The following is a 19,081-nucleotide window of genomic DNA, read 5'->3' as shown; positions in this document are numbered from 1 at the left end:
TTCACGTAATGGTAATTAATTCTACAATGGGGACTGCAGATCTAGCAGATCTGACTGAAATAACATTGTCACGACCTAAACTGTATCCAAGGTTTGCGAACGAAACACAAGTCATCGGGATTGGGATTTGGGTCCAGCTGTATGACCTGGGGAAGGCACGCCCCTCAGTGCAGGGATCCCAGTACGGCCTCCTTCCTGACCTCTCCTAGGACTTTCTCAGTCCTGCCTTCACTGCTACTTAACGCAAGTCACAGGCCGTGGCAACTCCTCTAAGGACACTCCCTTCCTAACAACCATCAGCTATACTTCCGAGGGCTGCTCCCTGTGGTCCAAACAGGCTGGAAAGACACCATCTGGGTCCTGGGAAGTGGTGCTGCCAGGTCCGGGCCCCGCGGCCCTGTCCCTGCTGCCCTGAGGATGGGCTGTTCATCACTCTTGGGTTCTCACCAACAGCAGACGGTACCAGAACAATCTCCCACAGGGCTGCTGCCTGCATTTCTCCTTCAGCTACTGGATCTGCCCCTTCCAGGTAACCCTGGGCCTCTTCTCCATGGGTGCTCAGGGACATAAGAAACGAGCAGGGAAGGACACGCTGGCAGTCTCCACAGCCTGGCAGCTGCTCTGTGCTCTACCCCAGGATGTGCTTTGTACCATGGAACGTAAGAAAGAAACACAGGAAGCCACTTCAGCATCGAAGTCATAAAAGACTGATTACATGACAGTGCATTTTGGTCACATTTTATTTATGTTTCTTTGTGTGTGTATGTGTCTGAGCATGTGTATATGCGTGAGCGGGTAAGAGTGTACCTCAGAAAGTTCATGGAAAGGTTTGTGTTGTATTTTAATTCTACTTTTCCACAGACTTTTTGAAGAAAATCATACATGTGTGAGTGTGAGCACACCTGTGCGTGTGTGTGAGCGTGTGTGCGTGTGTGAGTGCGTGTCCATGTGTGTGCACGTGTCCATGTGTGTGCATGTGTGCATGTGTGTGAGCGCCTGTGTGTGAGCGCCTGTGTGTGAGCGCCTGTGTGTGTATGTGAGCGCGTGAATCTGTGTTTCTATGCACAGGACAAAGTGGGGAGCAAACGCCCCTCACTGCTATGAATGGTTCTCCGGGGAGTGCAGAGAAGGACTGAGGGAGCAGAAACTTTCACTCCGACTGTCACTTTTGAAGTGTTTGGATCGTGTTTGACTTCTACTCTTGCTTCCGTGTTTTCTGTATTTTCAAGGTTTAGGGACCAAATAAACAAAGCAATCCCCACATTTCTGCAGCATTCTCATGGGGGGACAGAGTGCAAGCGTCCGAGGAAGACAAACACGAGCCCAGCAAGCACGTTCTCACCCACAGACAGAATTTTCAAGGGAGGGCACAAGGGGCTCGTGGGAAGGCTGAGCGTGGAGGGTGGGAAGCTGGGCTGGGTCACGGGAGGGGTTGAGCGCCAGCTGTGGGGCCTCTGTCTGAAGGGAAACTGGCCACCCTGCTCTCTGCCAGTCCTGCCAGCCGTGGCTCCCGTGACCAAGGGTGGGGGAGATGGCAGAGGGGAAAGCCCGGGTTTGGGCTCCGTCAGGACAGGGGGCTTCAGGCAGGGGCTTACTGTGATTTCTGGGGAGAGGCCAGGGGTGGGGACAGGAGCAGGGCACGGGCCACCCAGGGAAGAAGGCTTTGTGACCATCTGCTCTGACGTGAGGAGTGGGCACGTCGCCCCCTAGGGACCTGCTCAGCTCAAAGACTCCCGGTGCCCGTTAGGTACGTGACACTTAGTGCAACTTGCAAGCAGAGCTGTCTACAGACTGGGTTTTCTGGTTTCACCGAACGCGCTTTGAGCCTCAGTGGTCCCCATAGAAATGGCAGGTCGCTAAGCAGCGAGTTCCTTTAAGGGGCAACTGGGCTTCCACAGGGCCGTGAACGCCTGTTGACTCTTGATTTGCTTCATCTGCAGGATCTGTAGAAACTTCCTCGTCGTCTCCACTGCTGTGATGGAGGGATGCACGGGAAGAACCTGGAGGCTCATCGCAGGGTTGCTCCTTGTAACTCGGGTGCTGCCGAGGGAAGGAAGAAGCAACGCGTCCCCCAGAGTCTGGGAAGCAGACCAGCCGACGGCGTGGACGGCCGGCGCTCGACCCCGCGGCCCTGAGAAAACGTCCTCCCCGACTGTCCTGACTGTCCTAACTGTCCCGTTAGCGCCGACCCTGTGAGCCGCCCACCCCTGTGCCCCCTGCTTTGCTCACGCGAGGCCCGCACACTGCTGGCTGCAGAGGATGCACAAATGAGCCACGAGCCCTCATGCGTCCTGCTAACTGCGCCAGCCACTGTGGAAGGGGCTGAGGGCAGACGCTTCTCGCCCCCGTGGAGCTCATAGGCTGTCGGGGGACACGGAGAATAAGCCAAGAATTACAGCCTCGGTGGTGTGTAATATGACTGCTGAAGCTCAGGGTGCTGTGGGGACACAGGAAAGGGGCTAGCCCACCTAGGGCGTCAGGGGAGGGGTCTGGAAAGGGGTGGCACAAAAGCCGGGCCTCCCTGCAGCTGAGGCGTGCAGGCACAGGATGGGCAGCAGCTCGTGCCAGCTCTGCCCCCTTCCTCTCCAGCACCCGCTTCGCAGCCCTCGGCTGCAGGTAGCAACGTCGCAAGTGCCTGAGATGAACTGGCCAGAGCTCATGTCCTGCAGGAATTCCCTAGAGCAGCAGTGATCCTGCAGACCCCGTCTCCATCAAACTCCAGACCCCCACCGCAGACAACGCTGCAAGCGCAGGACGGCTCTGGCAGGAGGGTTGTCTTCAGGGCCTGTGAAAATCAACTGCACGTTTACAACTCGCTCGTCTTGGATCGTTTCTGTAAGAGCCCAGCCGGGGAACTAAAGCAGCATCTCACCAGCCGTTCTTTGTTCTCGGTGAACAGAGGGCGGAATTCAGGAGGCTAATCGGATGGAGGTGAGGGCCGAGCCTGGGGAAGGAGCTGGCAGGGCCTGGTGAGCCGGGTGCGCTCCCGTCCGTGCGTGGAAAGGGCTCCAGGGTTTCCCGTGACTTGGAGAATTGCTAGAAAGCTGTCCTTTCCAGCCAGCAGTCCTGCAGCAGAGAACACAGGATGGACACGTGCTGGAAAAACCACACCCTAGGCTCTGAGTTTATCATCTTGGGCTTTGGAGACCTGGCCCAGCTGCAAATCCCCCTTTTTGGACTCTTTCTAATCCTGCATCTTGTCACCCTAGCGGGGCACATGACTGTTGTGCTCGTCACCCTCACGGACTCCTGTCTCCAGACCCCCATGTATTTCTCCCTTCGAAACCTGTCCACCATTGAAATTGGCTATGTACTGCTTATTGTCCCCAACATGCTGGTCAACTTCCTGTCCGGGAACCAGCGGATGCCCTTCCTGGGCTGTGCCCTGCAGATGCACCACTTCGTCTCCCTGGGCGGGACAGAGTATTTCCTCCTGGCCGCCATGGCCTATGACCGCTTCGTGGCCATCTGCCACCCCCTGTGCTACACACTCATCATCACCAGGGCCCTGTGCCTGCACATGCTGTCTCTGGCATGTGTCGGCGGCTTTGCCCTCTCACTCACCCTCACCACGCTGATATTCCTCTGGACCATCTGCCAGTCCCGTGGGGTCGACCATTTCTTCTGCAACATCCCTGCAGTGCTATTCCTGGCCTGCGCAGACACGCGAGCCAACGAGATGGCAGTCTTCCTCGTCTGCACGCTCGTCCTGCTGCTCCCGTCCGTGCTCATCCTGCTGTCCTACGGATTCCTTATCGTCGCCGTTCCTCAGCATCCACTCTGCTAAGGGCAGGAGCAAAGCCTTCTCCACCTGTGCTGGGCACCTGCTGGTCTCTCTCCTGCACTATGGCTGTGCAATATTCACCTACATTCGCCCCATGTCATGCTACACCCCAGGACAGGAGAAAATCGTGTCCTTGACCTACACCAACGTCACCCCCATGCTCTACCCTGTGATCTACAGCCTGAGGAACAAGGAAGTCAAGGGAGCCCTCAGGAGCCTCCTGGGGCACCACAGCGGCTGAAGAGCAGCAGCAGGTGACCCCTGCACCAGGTGACCCCGGCCCCAGGTGACCCTGGCTCCAGGTGACGGGGAAGGCAAGGCGCGGCCACCAGGACTAGCCCGGCCCCCTTCAAGAGCCCCATCAGTCCTCAGATCATGCACCCTGCGGCCCGTCCTCCCCTTGAGTGCTTGGCCATGGTTCTCAGCACACCAGAACTCGCTGCCCCCTTTTCTGTGGTCAGACAGAAGGGAAGAATCCTGAGGTTTTCTGAGACAGGGAAGTTCTGCAGTGTCCACCCCCTCAGGGGCAATTCCAGGACCACCTGGAGCACTGTCAGCCATGTGGACAGGCAGAAGGTCGTGACATGACCCGAACAAAACGTGAAGCCAGCCACCTCTCTGGACAAAACGCCAGCGGGGACAGAAATACAAGGAGCTCCCAGATCCAAACTAGGTAAAGTTTGGATGCAAAGGCTGAGCCGGCCCAGACACGGAATTCCTGCATCACTAGAAAGTGACCTGGAGGTCAGCCGAGACGCAACAGTGCACACCGAAGTGGCAGCATTAGCGTTAGCAGCGGCAGCACTGAAGGGCCTGTGACCTGCCCACACCACTCTGCACCCTGCACACGCTCACCGTCCTCACTGAGGCGTTTCAGTATCTGCCCTGTTCCTAAGCTTCTGGGCCAGCTCACGCCTCCTCGTCCTTTGAATCCCACTTATAGGCCACTTGCTCCCGAATCCGTGCAGACGGCCCTTCACGGACACGCCAGGGGGGGAGGTGCCCCTCCTCCACGGCTCCATGTGCGTGCGCTTCATCCACTACCCCCAACTGGCCTAGAGCCTCCTTAAAGGCAAGAACTGTCATGACGCTCTGTCACCCCAGCACCTGGCACATAACAGGTGCTCAACAAATGGTAAATGACCTGAACTGTGAACCCCCCTTGGCTCTGGCACAGAGATACCTTTGGATCCCAGCTGCTGATGCACTGAAATATCCTCCTGGGCCGAGACCTCTGTGATTCGGGGATGAAGGTCAGGTGTAGTGATCTCGAGAAAGTGTTTGCTCACCCCACTCCCACCCCACAGGCTGGGTAAGTGCCAGGGAGCCCTGTGGTCCACTCCACCATAGCACTTAGCAGGAAATATTTCTTGAATGAACGCGTGAATGAATGAATGAGCACCTCGTGTGTACCAGGCACTGGGCTTAGCCCAGAAAAGCTTAAGACAAGGTCCCTGCCTTCAAGAAGCTCACAAATTAGCCCAGGCCATTAGGCACTAAAACAATGCTTACTTGCTAGTCATTCCTAGGAAGGGCTGAATCATCCCCAGCACCAAACCTAGGAGCACCCACACACTATTAAAAGGGTCAAGAAGGAGGGAGCCGAGGGCCCCGACAGACCCACCACTGAGCAACTGAAGCGACACCAAGACCACCTCCCTCCGGACTTCGTGTTCAATCAACGACACATTTCCTTATGATGTGAACCCAAAAAGCATTCCTAAATGAGGCATAAAAAACAAAAACAAAAACGTAAGCATTAGCTACTTCCAGGCTTGCCCGCTCCCCTCAGTTCACTGCTCCTAGCACGTCCCTCATTGTGCCTCGGCGAGGACCCTGCCCTCGGAGCCACCAGAGGGGCGCTCCTAGATAGGAGCGGCCAATCTTGAAGGGTAGGAACCATGTGGGCCCTTTATCCTTGTGCCCAGCCCTGCCTGCTCTCTGGTCACTGACAAGGCCACGGCAAGTCACTGAAAGAAGAGGACAGCTATGGAAAAGAATCCATGACACGCTCCACCCGGGAGCTCACAAACCAGTGTGGGAGACAGACCAGCAAATTCCTGGAGACAGCCCAGTGCTATCAATGCTACGCCCAAACATAGGCCCAGGTGCTATCACCTGGAGCAATACTGTCCCACACCTGCTGGGATTGTGGGGAGGGTTGCATAGGATGATTGATGGAGAGTGACACATGGCCCAGAGTCAAGCACGCAGGTGCCAAACTAGTGGCAGTGGGGATTGGCCGAAGTTCAGGGCAGCACCGAGCCCTTCCACGTTGCCATCCCCCGTGATGCTGCACTTGCCCTCAGGGCTGGACAACGCTGCAGCCCGGTCGGGGGGGCGGCAAGGGGGACACCAAGCCCTTGTAGCTTGCAGTGAGCACCCCTTTATTGGAGCAAGCTTAGGCGGGTGCCTCTTCCTCTCCCACCTTGAGAAACATTAACTCCCACTGCTCACATCCCTAAATCCTCCCCTACTTTCAAAATAAACTAGCAAAATGCTGACAGCTGTTGAATCTGGATGAAGGGTACCTTTGTTTTTCAATATTATTCTTACTGTTGTGTAGATACGTAATTTCCACAATAAAATGTTTTAAAGATTAAAGACTACTGATTGGTCCCCCTTGCCCAGGCAGCCCCCTCCTTAGAATGCCATCCCCCATATCCCCATTCGCATGCGCAGGGGCACACGCACACACACATGCACACACACGCACACACGCACACACGCACACACACATGCACACGCACACACACGCACACACACGCATGCACACACACGCACACACACGCACACACACACGCACGCACACATGCACACGTACACGCGCACGCGCACACATGTGGCCTTTGGGGAAGCACAGGCAGTGGGTCAGGCCACTCCCAGGCCGTGGGTGGGTGTCTGGCAGCACAGGGGACCGAAGGGAGGGGGGAAGGTCACTTCCCAGTCGTGGGTGGGGCGCAGATCATGCCAAGGCCGTGAGAAGGGCATGGACACCATCTGGAGGGCCGTCACTGGCAGGCGCCCTGCCTGGTCAGCGGGCAGTGCCTTGAGGATCAGCTGAGTTGCTCAGAGCAGGGCAGCCTCTCCATTCCCAGACAGGTTGGTCCTGCCCATGCGTGGCTGCCATTCACTGTCCCCAAGTGGCAGCGGGGAGGGTAGGACGGGGTGTTCAGAGAAGACCAAGGTCGAAAGGCCAACAGGGGCTTCCCACCAGGCCCCACCCCGAGAGTCCGGGGTCCAACACAGGAGCCCTCTGGAGGCCGGTGGCCCTCCGTGACCTGCACGGGGTGACACAAGGGCAGACCCACCAGCCCTGGTAGGTAGGGCTGGGCTCTTCCCCGGTCCATATTAGGCCGGCCTATGCCGTTCCGATCCCCCTCCTGAAGGACAGAGGGCCCGACTCAGGCCCAATCTCTAGGGAAGGGGCCCAGGAATCTGTACAGACCAGGGAGAGGCTGTTCTTGTCAGACGGGTGAGAGATGATGCCAGCCTGGCCTAGGGTGGCCTAGGGAGCGTGGACAAGACATATCGAAGGGAATCGATTGGTGGAAGGTGAGATGATAGCAGGCGGTCTGTGGAAATGCCTGTCACCAAGACAGAGAACATAGGAGTGGGAAACACTTGGAGAGTGGGGGAGAGAGATTGGTTGAGAGCTGGTTGGGTCTCAGGTGACTACAGAGCATCCAAGTTCATGTGGCTGTAGTGATCCAAAGCCCAGGGATTCAAGACAGATGTTGAGCATGTCTTACTTAGCAATCACCTTCCTCGAATGTATACACCCTGGCCCTGTCACCTGTGAGGATTCATCATCACAGACTATGCCTAATGGGTCCTAAAATGTATTTAATACATTCCCAGCAAGTCCTCTCTGATTCAGAAACACAAAGGCTTTGACTGCCAGAGCGCTTGCCGGGACTGGTGCTCTGGGGTTATTTGCTGAGCAGCCCCGTCTATGTGCGTAGTTTTTGTGTTCGCGCGCACTTGTGTTTATACGTGAGTGCATGGAAAGGGCAGAAGAAAAACCCCATTGTGTAATATTTAGGACATGCTGATGAAGGAAACTGTCACGTGCCCTCTGGAGGAACCACTGTCAAGGCAGGACGAGCACTGTGTGGAGAATTTAGAAAGGGGTGTTTCCTGGAAGCAAGTCAAAGCTGCAGACAGGGAAGCTGTGGAGCGTTGGCCCCGAGGCTCAGTGACTTCGGGGACTTCATCATAGCACAGTCCTCCTCATTGCATCAGGAAAAGGTGCCAATTAGAAGAACCTTGCGAGGAAAAATACGGTCTCCCATGAATTGAACAGGATAATTAAAGCTTCAACAAAGTGGTTCTCTTGGGAACTAACTACAAGTTTTTCTCAGCAACAATTGAGGAATAACTGTCTTAAGAATTTTCTTCTTCTTACAAATGTAATACATGTTCACTGTAAAAAGAAAAAGAAAGAAAGAAAATATGGGCAAGTTTGGAAAAGACAATAAAAATCACCTGTGGTCTCAACACTTTAGTGGCTATCTTTAGACGACCAAAACTAAACGTGATGTGTTTCTGGATAAGTGAGCTAATTCCTGTCTTGTGCTTAGGACAGTGACTGCAAGTACTCACCCAGTAAATGTTCTTGTTGATTATTATTCATTCCGAGTAGGCTTAGAAGATTTTCACCATCCCAAGATCAATAAAGCTCATCTAAACTTCCTCCTACCGTTTTAACTTGCACGTTATTGCGCATGTGTTAGGTGAGCGCATTCTCCTTAGACACGATTCGGGTCATGCAGAAGCGCTTCTGTCTACACTATTCCTTCACACGCTGCTCTCCCGGGCTCCTGCTGAGGTGTGGACCGACAGCTTCATTGGTTCGCTCCTATTTCTATCCGCTACCTCATTTCATTCATTCGGTAGCCACTTGCACCTCAGAATTGTCCTGAAAAGGGTGAGACTGAGGAGGCATGTCCAGTGACTCTTAGCCGCTTCGCTGGAGGGCTGTGTCCAGGGGTGCAAGCTCCCCTGCACTTCCAGGCCCACCCTGTGCATAGGCTGGGTGGGGACAGAACAAGGCAGATGTGCTGGGAGCTGGAGATGGAGCGCTGGCACAAGACACAGAGGTGTCCACCCCAGCACCTTGGAGTCTGAGGGCACGAGGACTGTGCAGGGGGCCCAGAGGCTCAGCGTGATCTGAGGTGTGACGAAATGTCCGTGGAAAGACAAAGGCACAGGAACAGGCAGGCCGGAGGTGATGGCGACCGGGAGGGATTCAACAGGTGTACAGAAAACACAGGAAAGCGCTTGAGAGCAGAGCTCTTCGTTTGTCGCCCTGCCCCTGCTGGCGGTCCCATCTCAGTAGGACCCGGTTACACCAGAGCCTGGGGGTCCTCCTTGACCACACTCTTCCTCGTCCCCCACATGCAGCCGTCCCTTAGATCGGGGGCTCTGACCTGCTAATGCGCTCTTTGCTGTGTTTTCTACGCACCTCTCGAATCCCTTCTCCCACCCTCGCCTGCTTCATCTGCTCGTCCTCAGCTTACTACTCTCCTTTTCTCCCCGACCGTGTCAGCTGCGGGGGGACAAGGCTTTCTGCGGGCTTCCTTCTGGCTCGATCCGCAGTTCCTGCAGCGAGCAGTGCTGGGTGCAGAGGCCCTCAGGACAGACGCCTGCTGAATGCAGCAGCTCCTGCTCGGGAAGGTCCCCCCACTTCCTGCACCTCTTTCCTCCCCTCCCAGAGAAGCAGAGGTCGAGGCAGGAGCCAGCTTTGGAAAACGACATGTTTTTATTGCTGTCTTTGCAGTGGCTTTTTAGCACAGTAAGATCGTCCCCACAGGCCCGCCGTCCTCACCCAGCCCCACCCCTCCAGCCTATGTCACGGTGGGGGGAAGCCTTTCTAGGGGCCACTCGGCTGTCTCGGGACTTGATGTGACATAGACGTACATGGGTTAAAGCTGCTACACAGAAGATGGGCCACGCAGAAAGTGCATCGGCCTTAAGCTTGGAGGTGGGAGCCATGCTCAGGGTTCCTACCCTGGGTTGTGCCCAGCCCAGGGAGCAGGGTGTGGGCAAGCCTGAGCAGGACAGGTGAGAGCCCCAGAGCCCTGGGACAGAACCCTGCAGCCTCTCGCCCCACAGCCGCGTGGGTAGAAGGACTGTGGGAACAGACACGCCTCCCAGGGCAATGCCGCCCCCATCCCTGCCGGCCTCCAGCTGTTCCTCTCCTGATGTGCGCCCCTTTCAGACACAGAAGTAGACCAGCACCCACCAAACACGGGGTCACCTCCCAGTGGAGGGTCCTTGGCACCTCCTGCCCGCCAGAAAGCCCCAAGACTTTGCTCCAAGGGGAGGGAGAGCGCCTGAGGGCCCTGCCAGCAGCGGGCCAGGCGACTGGGACCTGCCCCGACAGGGGGAGGGGTGGCTCCTCGGTCCCACAGCCTTCTGCCCACCTGGACCAGGCCTGGGGGCACTGCAGTGTGCCTGGAGCCTGCGAGGATCTGACCGGCGGGAGGTGGCAGGGATGCCAGTCGGCCCCAGGCCCCCCACCAGGTGGACGCAATGGACAGCTGGGACAAATGTTGCCGTAGGAGACCTAGGGGCTGGCCTGGGCGCTCCCCGAGGACATGTAGGACCCGGGAGTGATGGCTCCACACCCCTGACCTCCTGTCCCCAGGGCTGAGCCATGTGCAGAGACCAGAGGGACGGGACAGCATACGCTTGGCCCAGAGGCGCCTGGGTCCCTCCAAGAACCTGATGACAGGGCACTGCTGGTCAGCAAGCTGGTCGCGTGTGGCATTGGCCAGGATGGCAGGACACACTTGGGGCAGGGATAGGCTTGGTGGGAACCAGTCACCACGGGGCCTCACCAGCGGTCTCCAAGGGCAGGCAGCAGGGCCTGTCTGCACAGGAGCCCACAGTGCGCCACACGCTAAGGGCTGGGCCGACCTGGATCCCCAGGGTTTTCGTGGTCCATATGGCCTTGAGAGTCGAGGCAGGGTGAGCTTCGAGGGAGCTGGCCGTGTGGGGGTCTCTCTGTGCAAGTGCACTGGGGTGTAGTCACGGGCTCGTGGCTAGGCAGCATAAGGGTGCCCATGGCTCGCCACAGCGCCTGCCTCGCGCCTGGCGGGACCAGACCTGTGTTCCTGTCTCCGCAGGCACACTAGGGCTATGACGGGTTCTAAGGGCGGAAATTGTGAGGGAGAGCCCATTGGCTAGAAAGCCTTCCTGGTCTCTAGGGTCCTCGTGGTGGGAACCAATCACACGGCAGGAGGCGTCACCAGGGAGTGTCTGTGCAGGCGCTCTGGGCATTCCGAATTGCATTGTGAGCTAAGGGGCGGAGCTTGGAACGGAAGCGGTAGGTGGCACAGTTTCCAGTGGAGTCGGGGGCAGTGTTCAAGATGGAGTCTCAGGCTGATGGCGGAGGAGCCATGCTGGTGGCGGACGAAGGTGCTGGTGCCCTGGAGGCAGAGGCAGGTGCAGCGGTCAGAGCAAGGGGTGCAGACGCTCAGGTAAGGCCGGGAGACCTTGGTGGGCCACGTGGGCCAGGGGAGCCTGGTGCACCAGGCAGAGCAGGTGCCCGGCCACCTGGGGATCCTCACGACCCTGATGACCATGGTGGCACTGGCGATCGTGTAGGCCCTGGCGTCGCGGGAGAGGCAGGTGCTGCAGTCAGTGGCGTTCCTCAGATGGAGCGGGCACCAGGGCTCGGCGGAGATGTTGCGCCCGCGGCTGGAGGCCCGGGTAACCGACAAGTCCGGTTGTATCCTATTGAGGAGCCCCTGTGGCCCGGGCAGGCAGGGGACAGGATGGGGCTGGTGGGCAACAGAGGCGGGCCTCGGAGAGGGCAGGAGGGCTGAAGCACAGGTAAAGTGGGTCCTGTGGATGGTGCCTTAACCAGACCCCACCAGCACCCTCAGCGTGCCCTTCCCATCGCCTGAGAACGCGGAGCTCGCCAGCCTGTTCCTGACCCCACATGCTCAAGGCCGAGGGCCAGTGCAGAAGGAGATCAGTGTGAACCGCAACGTCCTCACTGTGTGAGTTCTGAAACGGGCCGGGGAGCTGGTGGCAGCAAGTGGCCAGGGCCGGTCTCAGCCCAAGGAGAGCTGCGAGCAAGACAGGGCTTAAGTTTCAGGAAGGGCTGCGCTGCTCTGGGTGTGCTGCTGTGCGGGAAGGGAGGCGCCCCTCCTCCCCTCTGACTTGATTTTCTCCTTCTCTCCATGTTAGACGACTGACTGCTGAAGATCCCAGCCAGCTCCACATTTCCGTCATCGCCTGTCTTTACCAACTATCCATGCTGGTGCGACTCTTCTGGCCTGTTGTGCCTCCACTTTTCTTTAAGCCTCGCCAAGAAAGAGGGATCTAAGCCTAACCTCGAGTCCCGTTTTAGGCAGTGCATGCTTCCCTAGCGCAGTGATTTCTGCAGTATTTGCCACTTACTGTGGGGCCTAATTTGATTCCTGTACTGGCTTCTGGGCCTCAAGGTCCACTTGTTCTGTTGTTAATGCAAAAAATAAATTGGAGCTGCTATTCGGTGTCTTGGTTCTTGTCATTGTGCTGAATTGCAAAGGACGTTGTGGGATTCAGATACTCGAGTAGTACAAGGTAATTAAAGACAATTTAGGAAATGGAAGAAAAGAATTGATTGGGTGCTGTCATTCAGCATTAACTACTTTCAACATTGTAGAACATTTCCTTAGTGTGGAAACATTGCATTTGTATACTAAGTGCATCACAGCAGACTGTTTCTGCAGTAGGAGTTTTTGGCTTACCGGCCTTGTTCCAGATATGGGAGGGAAAGTGCCAGGACAATCGGTTAAGTGTTTGGAGTGAGAGATCACCTCCTTCTAACCATTTTCTATCCTGCAACCTTCCTAAACTCATGAATTAGTCCTAGTAGCTCTCTCATAGATTTGGTTGGATTTTGTACATAGACCATGGAGTTGTCTATCACTAAAGGCACCTTGACTTCTTCCTTTCCAATCAATACCTTTTATCGATTGATTTCCCTCATAATAGGTTGCATTTTCTTGCTTCTTTGCATGCCTGGTAATTTTAGATTAGATGCCAGACATTGTAAATTTTACCTGGGGTGCTGGATATTGTCTGTTCCTAGACATACATGAGCTTTGCGCTGGAGAATATTGAGTGACTTGGAAACTGTTTGATTCTTTTCATTCCTACTTTCAGGATTTTGTCAGTGGGACCAGAGCTGATTTCACTGTAAGATTAATTTCATTCATTGACAGTCTCCAATGACTGGCAATGCTGTGGTAGGAAAGAAGGACTTTTATACAATGTCAATTGAACTGATAGTAAAATCTGTCCGGAAACTTATTTGTTAATTCTATTAAATTAAAGATGTACATACATGTTGACCCACCTTTGAAAGTCAATCAAAGAGAAACTCTTGCGTATGCAATTGAGGCAGAATAAACCGGGATGTTATTTACACCACCACCTAAAAACTGTTAGAATGTAAGTGTGCATCAACAGGGGAGATGTTTCATAAATCCCAGGATGGCCATCCTGGTGGAATATTATGCAGCAGTGAGAGAAAGAGCAAGGTACTAAGATTGGGCACTAATATAGAAAGAGATGAACACAAGTCACAGATCTCTGCAAATGGGGCATGATATGTTCCTGTTTCTGCAGTACCCTCCCGCCATGGGAACGTGTGTGGATATGCACAAAAATTACTTGGAATGAGCCACCTTCACTGTCAAAAATGCTCATGACTGGAGAACAGCATTACAGATGGAAACAGACCATTCCCGTAACACACGTATGTGCTGTTTAAATATTTTCATCAAGCACATATCTCTTTTGCAATAAATATTATTACTTTGGGAAAAAATAGTCTGTTCTATTAAGTTAAGGAATAATGCTCCCTACACTTGTTACTAATAAAACATTGGAAAGGGTTTTGACTTTGCTGAAGTGACTGTGGCACTGTAGAAGTCATCTATTGGTCTTGTCACCCAGCATCAGTTCCACTTCTGGTACTGCCATCCTTATTTTTCCCAACAAACCTCCACCTGCACCACCATCCTGTTGCTTCGGCAGCTGTGATTCTGGTGGAGTTGACTTCACCACGATTCCAGGGGTGGGCACGAGGCTCAGGCTTGGCCAAAGAGAGCTCTGCCTTCCTCTGGCTGTGGGGATCCCATCGAAGTCAGTGACACTTTGGGTGTTACCGGGGGCAGGCGACCATTGGACAGAGGAGAAGCTAAAGCAGGATGGCAGATCTCAGAACCAAATCCTGCATCCACCTGTGCCTGAAGCCAACCACTGCCCTTGAACCATCCAGTTACACACACCCAGAAATTTTCCCTTTTGGCCGGCCCGTGGCTCACTCGGTAGAGTGCGGTGCTGATAACACCAAGGCCACGGGTTCGGATCCTATATAGGGATGGCCGGTTTGCTCACTGGCTGAGCGTGGTGCTGACAACACCAAGCCAAGGGTTGAGATCCCCTTACCGGTCATCTTTTTAAAAAAAAAAAGAAAAGAAAAGAAATTTTCCCTTTGGCTTAAGCCAGTGTGGCTATTTTTGATTGTTTCTGTTTCACTAATTCACGGGCAAAAGAAAAATCTTGGCTACTACTGAATTGAGGAACCAGTTTTATTTGTTAACATATGTATTAGTCGGTTTTGTGTTGCTAGAATCGAAATACCTGAGACTGGGTAGTTTAGAAGGAAAAAAGGTTTATTTGGATTATGGTTCTGGGACAGCCGCATTGGGCGTGGGCCTCAGGCTGCTTCTATTCTTAGCGGAAAGCATCAGGCGGGTACAGGCAGATCACATGATCACATGGCGAGATGAAGCAAGAGTAAGGGGGGAGATAAAAGAGAGAGAGTGACAGAGAGAGAGAGAGAGAGACAGGATTATATAAACAACCAGCTCTTGCGGAACTAATAGAGCGAGATCTCACCCAGGAACCCCACCCCCAGGGGGAGCATTAACCCGTTCATGAGGGATCTGCCCCCATAACTCAAACAGCTTCTTCCGACACTGTCACATTGGGGATCAGATTTGTATATGAGTTTTGGTGGGGGCAACACGTCCAGACTCCATCAACGCACTACAGTGATCTGAGAACTTGGCTGTCCTTTTCTTCAACAAAGAAACGGGCATGTTTTCTTGCTAAGGCTCCTTGCTGGAAAGCCACCAGGCCATAGTATGTGGAAAAGGAAGCAAAGGAGGTTTTTGTGGGTAAGAGCCATAGAAGGAGAGGAGAGACGGCAAGAGGATAGCTGGAGGAAAGAGACAAAGACAAGGGGGATCAGGACTAGTCTTTTGCAGACAGTGCCCCAGAAACTGGCCCAGAACTGGACCATACGATGGTATGAAGAAGCCTGTACCTTCCAGTCATTTTAATCCCTGCATAATATAATATTTCACAGAGTTTACATACCACAGTTATCTCAACAAGTCTCATATGCAGGCCTTTAAGTTGTTTCTAGTTTTTCTCTGTTATAAAGAATGCTGAAATGAATATCCTGGTGCTTTTTCGTGTAATGCACTATGTACAGTAGGTGAGTAGAAGGGGAACTGTTGGGTCAAAGAGCAAGCCCTGTTAAAGTATTTCATCCATATTACCAAAGTGCCTTCCAAAAGGGTTGCACCAATTTATCTCCAAGTAATTGGGCATGAAAGTGTCCATTTTCTTACATCCCACTCTGTGTTAGTCAACCATACCATGTACTAGTACCAACATGCCATGACAAAATCACATCAACTAGGTGGTTTAAACAACATAAACTTATTTTCTCACAGTTCTGGGAGTGGAAGTCCAAGACCAAGGTGCCAGAAGGGTTGTTTTCCAGTGAGGCCTCTCTCCTTGGGTTGCAGGTGGCTGCCTTCTAGCTGTGTCCATACAAGGCCTTTCCTCTGAGTGTTCGTGAAGACAGTGAGCTCTCTGGTGTATCTTCCTCTTCTCGTGGGGGCTCTAGTCCTGTAGCATCAGGGCCATATCCATATGATCTCATTTAAACTTCATTACCTCCTTAAAGGACCTATCTCCAAATACTGTCACATTGGCAGTTAGCACTTCATATGAATTGGGGGGTCAGGGCACAATTCAGCCCACAACCCCAGACAGAACATTTCCAATCTTTTAAATCTTTTCCCATATGCTAACTGTAGTGGATTGAATTATGTCCCCCCAAAACTCATTGAAGCTTGAATTGTGTCCCGCGAGTTTTATGTCTTAGAAACTTGGCCCCCACTGTGACCGTTAAGAGGGTGGGAAATCCTATTATTGGAATTGAAAGGTGGAGCCTTGAAGAGGTGATTGGATTAAAAATGGTGGTCACGGGTGGGGTTCTGAAGGCTTTCTAAGAAGAGAAGAGTCTGTTTTTCTCTGCTCCCTCTGCTTCCACTATGTTGCAATGGGAGACCCCTGGGTCACTGTCGCCACCATCAGATGGACTTTGAATTTCCCAGCCTCAGATACAGCAAGCAAAACATTTCACTTTTCTTTATAAACTATCCACTTCCAGGTAATTTGTCAAAGCCACGGAAGCAGACTAATACACTAACCTACATCATATCTCAATGCTGTTTCACTTCCTTTTTGATTTGCCATATAGATGAACAGTCATCTGACACTTGTCCAGTGGTATCTCCTCTTATGAAAACCATCCACTCGTCTCCTTTGTCTCTTTTGTAATTGTGATAGTCATATTTTGCTTACTGATTGGTGAGTGCTCTTTGTACATTAAAGATACCAAATATCTGTCATAATTTGAAAATACTTTCCGTCTTCATTGTTTCATTTTATCTTTGTTCATGGTCCTCTTCTATATAGAATTTTTTTAAAAAAATTTAAACATATTGAAGTGATCTATTTTTTATTATTACTTCTGGATTTTGTGTCCTATGGAAGGCCTTACCCACAGTAAAATTATAAAATTTGTCCCTTATAACATCTTCTTTAAACTTTAAACTTTTAATCCACTAGGAATTTATTTTGGTGTGAAAAATGACATTGATCTAACTTTGTTGCCCCTCACCCTCAAAGGTTATTCAGGTGTCCCAACATCATTTATTGAATAATTCCTATTTCCCCACTGAATTGAAATGTAATCTTCACCAAATTCTAAATCTTCATTTGGTTTTATCCTTGTAACTTTCTTCTTCGAGCTAACTTACATTGGATGGTCTCTCTGAGGAAATGACCTGAAGGATACAGTAGATACAGTTGGGAACAGTGTGTGGGGGTGAGGCAGAGAGAGAGAGAGACAGACAGACAGACGGACAGACAGACAGACGGACAGACAGACAGACGGACAGACAGAGAGAAACAAACACACACAGAGAGGTCCGATTGCTCAGCTCGGTTTACCTTCCCAAGGATGAGAGAGTGTTCGTTTCCTTAATTGTCACTGAAATACAGGGAACAGAGGAGCACTATAGGGGACACCACAGGGACGCCACCACTCAGTCCAGACTATGGGAAATGCTACAGGAGGAATGACAGATATTTTTTAAACAAAATAAAAGGCAAGGGGGAAAAAGGAAAGGGGAACCTATTATAAATCTAAAAACACTTAAGAGACATATCAACCCAATGCAATGTGCAGATACTGTGTGGGTCCTGATTCAGACAAATATTTCAGTGACAATTAACGAAATGAACACTTACTGGGTATATGATGACAGGAAGGGGTCTGTGTTAATATTTTACATGGGAAAGTGTTATTTTCATTATATTCCTTCAAAAGAAACTCATTTTCTCTTCGAGATACGAACTGTATTATTTCTGGATAAAATCATGTGATGCCTTATAAAGTGAGTTGTGAGAACAGTCCCAGTATTTCTATTCTCTGTAAGAGTTTGTATAATGTTAGGATCTTTTGCCCTTTGAATGCTTGGTAGAATTGTTTGGACTTAATGGATTTCATCCAGGTGAGGGAAGATTTTAAACCGCTGGTTTCATTTCCTCCAAGTACATAGGTGTATTCAAGTTTCACATTTCTTGAGGCAGTTATATTTTCTCGCACAATGTCTGGTTAAACACTTTTATAATTTAGTGCAATAAATTTACCTTATCATTTTAAAGTCTCTGCTATACGTACGCTTATATGTTTTTTCTTTGCTAACATTTCCATCATAACTTCTGACTCTTTAAATCAATCTTTCCAGGGGATGGCCTAATTTTTCCTCTTTGTAAAAATGTTTGGGGTGAACCCCTTTCAAGTTTTTTTCCTAATTTCTTTATTAATTTCCTTAATTCTCATTTTTAAATATCTCTTCCTTCTAATTCCGTGGCGTTACTCAGATCTTTTTGTAACCTGTAGACTTGGAGGCTTAGGTCATTCTCTTTTTAGTCATTGTTTGTTTGTTTGTTACTGGAAGCTTTCAAAGCTTTAAATTTCTCTCCAACAACCAGTTAAGCTCCATTCACGTCTTCATAATTCTCTGTAAGGCACACTTTCAGAAGTGCATCTTTTAGTTCATTCTCCCGGGAAGGATGTGGTGGAAAGAATTGATGTACTTGAGTTAAGGGGAAATGGATAAGAGTTTGTTCAGATGGTCAGGACTCGGAAGGAACAAGGCTGGAGGATTGACTGCAATGCAGTCTGGGGAATAGGCATGTGAACAGACTTCCAAGATTGGGCCCAGAGTGTGAGGAACTGCATATCCTGTGTGAATGTTCCCGAGGTGCATGCACCACAGAGGCGGAGGCTTTCAATACTCAAGTGGACACAATGACCATCTCTGGAGGTGTCAGGCACCTTCTTTTCCCAGTCACCCCGATTCTTGCTCAGTGGGCTCATGATAAAGGGGCCATGGGGAACGGAAGTTGTTCATAGTCTCAACGGTATGGTCTTGACCGCAGCGAGTCTGATTTGGGTATTACCACTGCTGAGCACACAACGTACCAACAGCAGAGCCCCATGTATGGAATCACCCCACAGGGGGACGATCAGGCTTATGGGCTGCTATAACCGAATGCCACAGACTGGATAGCTCATGAACAACAGAAACTGCTTCTCCCAGTTCTGGAGGCTGGGGGATTCAAGATAAATGTGGCGGCCGATTCAGTGTCCGGTGAGGACAGATGGCGCCTTCTAGCTGCGTTCTCACATGGAGTCTGTCTTTTCTAAGAACACTAATCGCATCCACGGGGGCTCTGATCTCATGATCCAGTCACCGCCCAAAGGCCCCACCTTCTAATACCGTCGCATTGGTGATTAGGTTTCAGCATATAAATTTTTGGGTGTCACAAACATTCAGGCCATAGCAGGGACTGGGAGAAGGTGGATTATATTGGGGTCTTTCCATTCTGCAGAGGGCAGCAAGTTTTTCTCTCTGG

At 51.9% G+C, this 19,081-nt stretch overlaps 1 pseudogene; it reads left to right on the top strand.

Moving 5' to 3' along the window:
* Window positions 1–3,085: 3,085 nt before the first annotated feature.
* On the top strand, window positions 3,086–4,025 carry LOC134368645 (olfactory receptor 10V1-like; annotated as a pseudogene).
* The last annotated feature ends 15,056 nt before the right edge of the window (window positions 4,026–19,081 follow it).

Source organism: Cynocephalus volans, chromosome X (assembly GCF_027409185.1).
Source record: "Cynocephalus volans isolate mCynVol1 chromosome X, mCynVol1.pri, whole genome shotgun sequence".
Classification (NCBI taxonomy): domain Eukaryota; kingdom Metazoa; phylum Chordata; class Mammalia; order Dermoptera; family Cynocephalidae; genus Cynocephalus; species Cynocephalus volans.
This window is presented reverse-complemented; position numbering and strand designations above follow the sequence as displayed.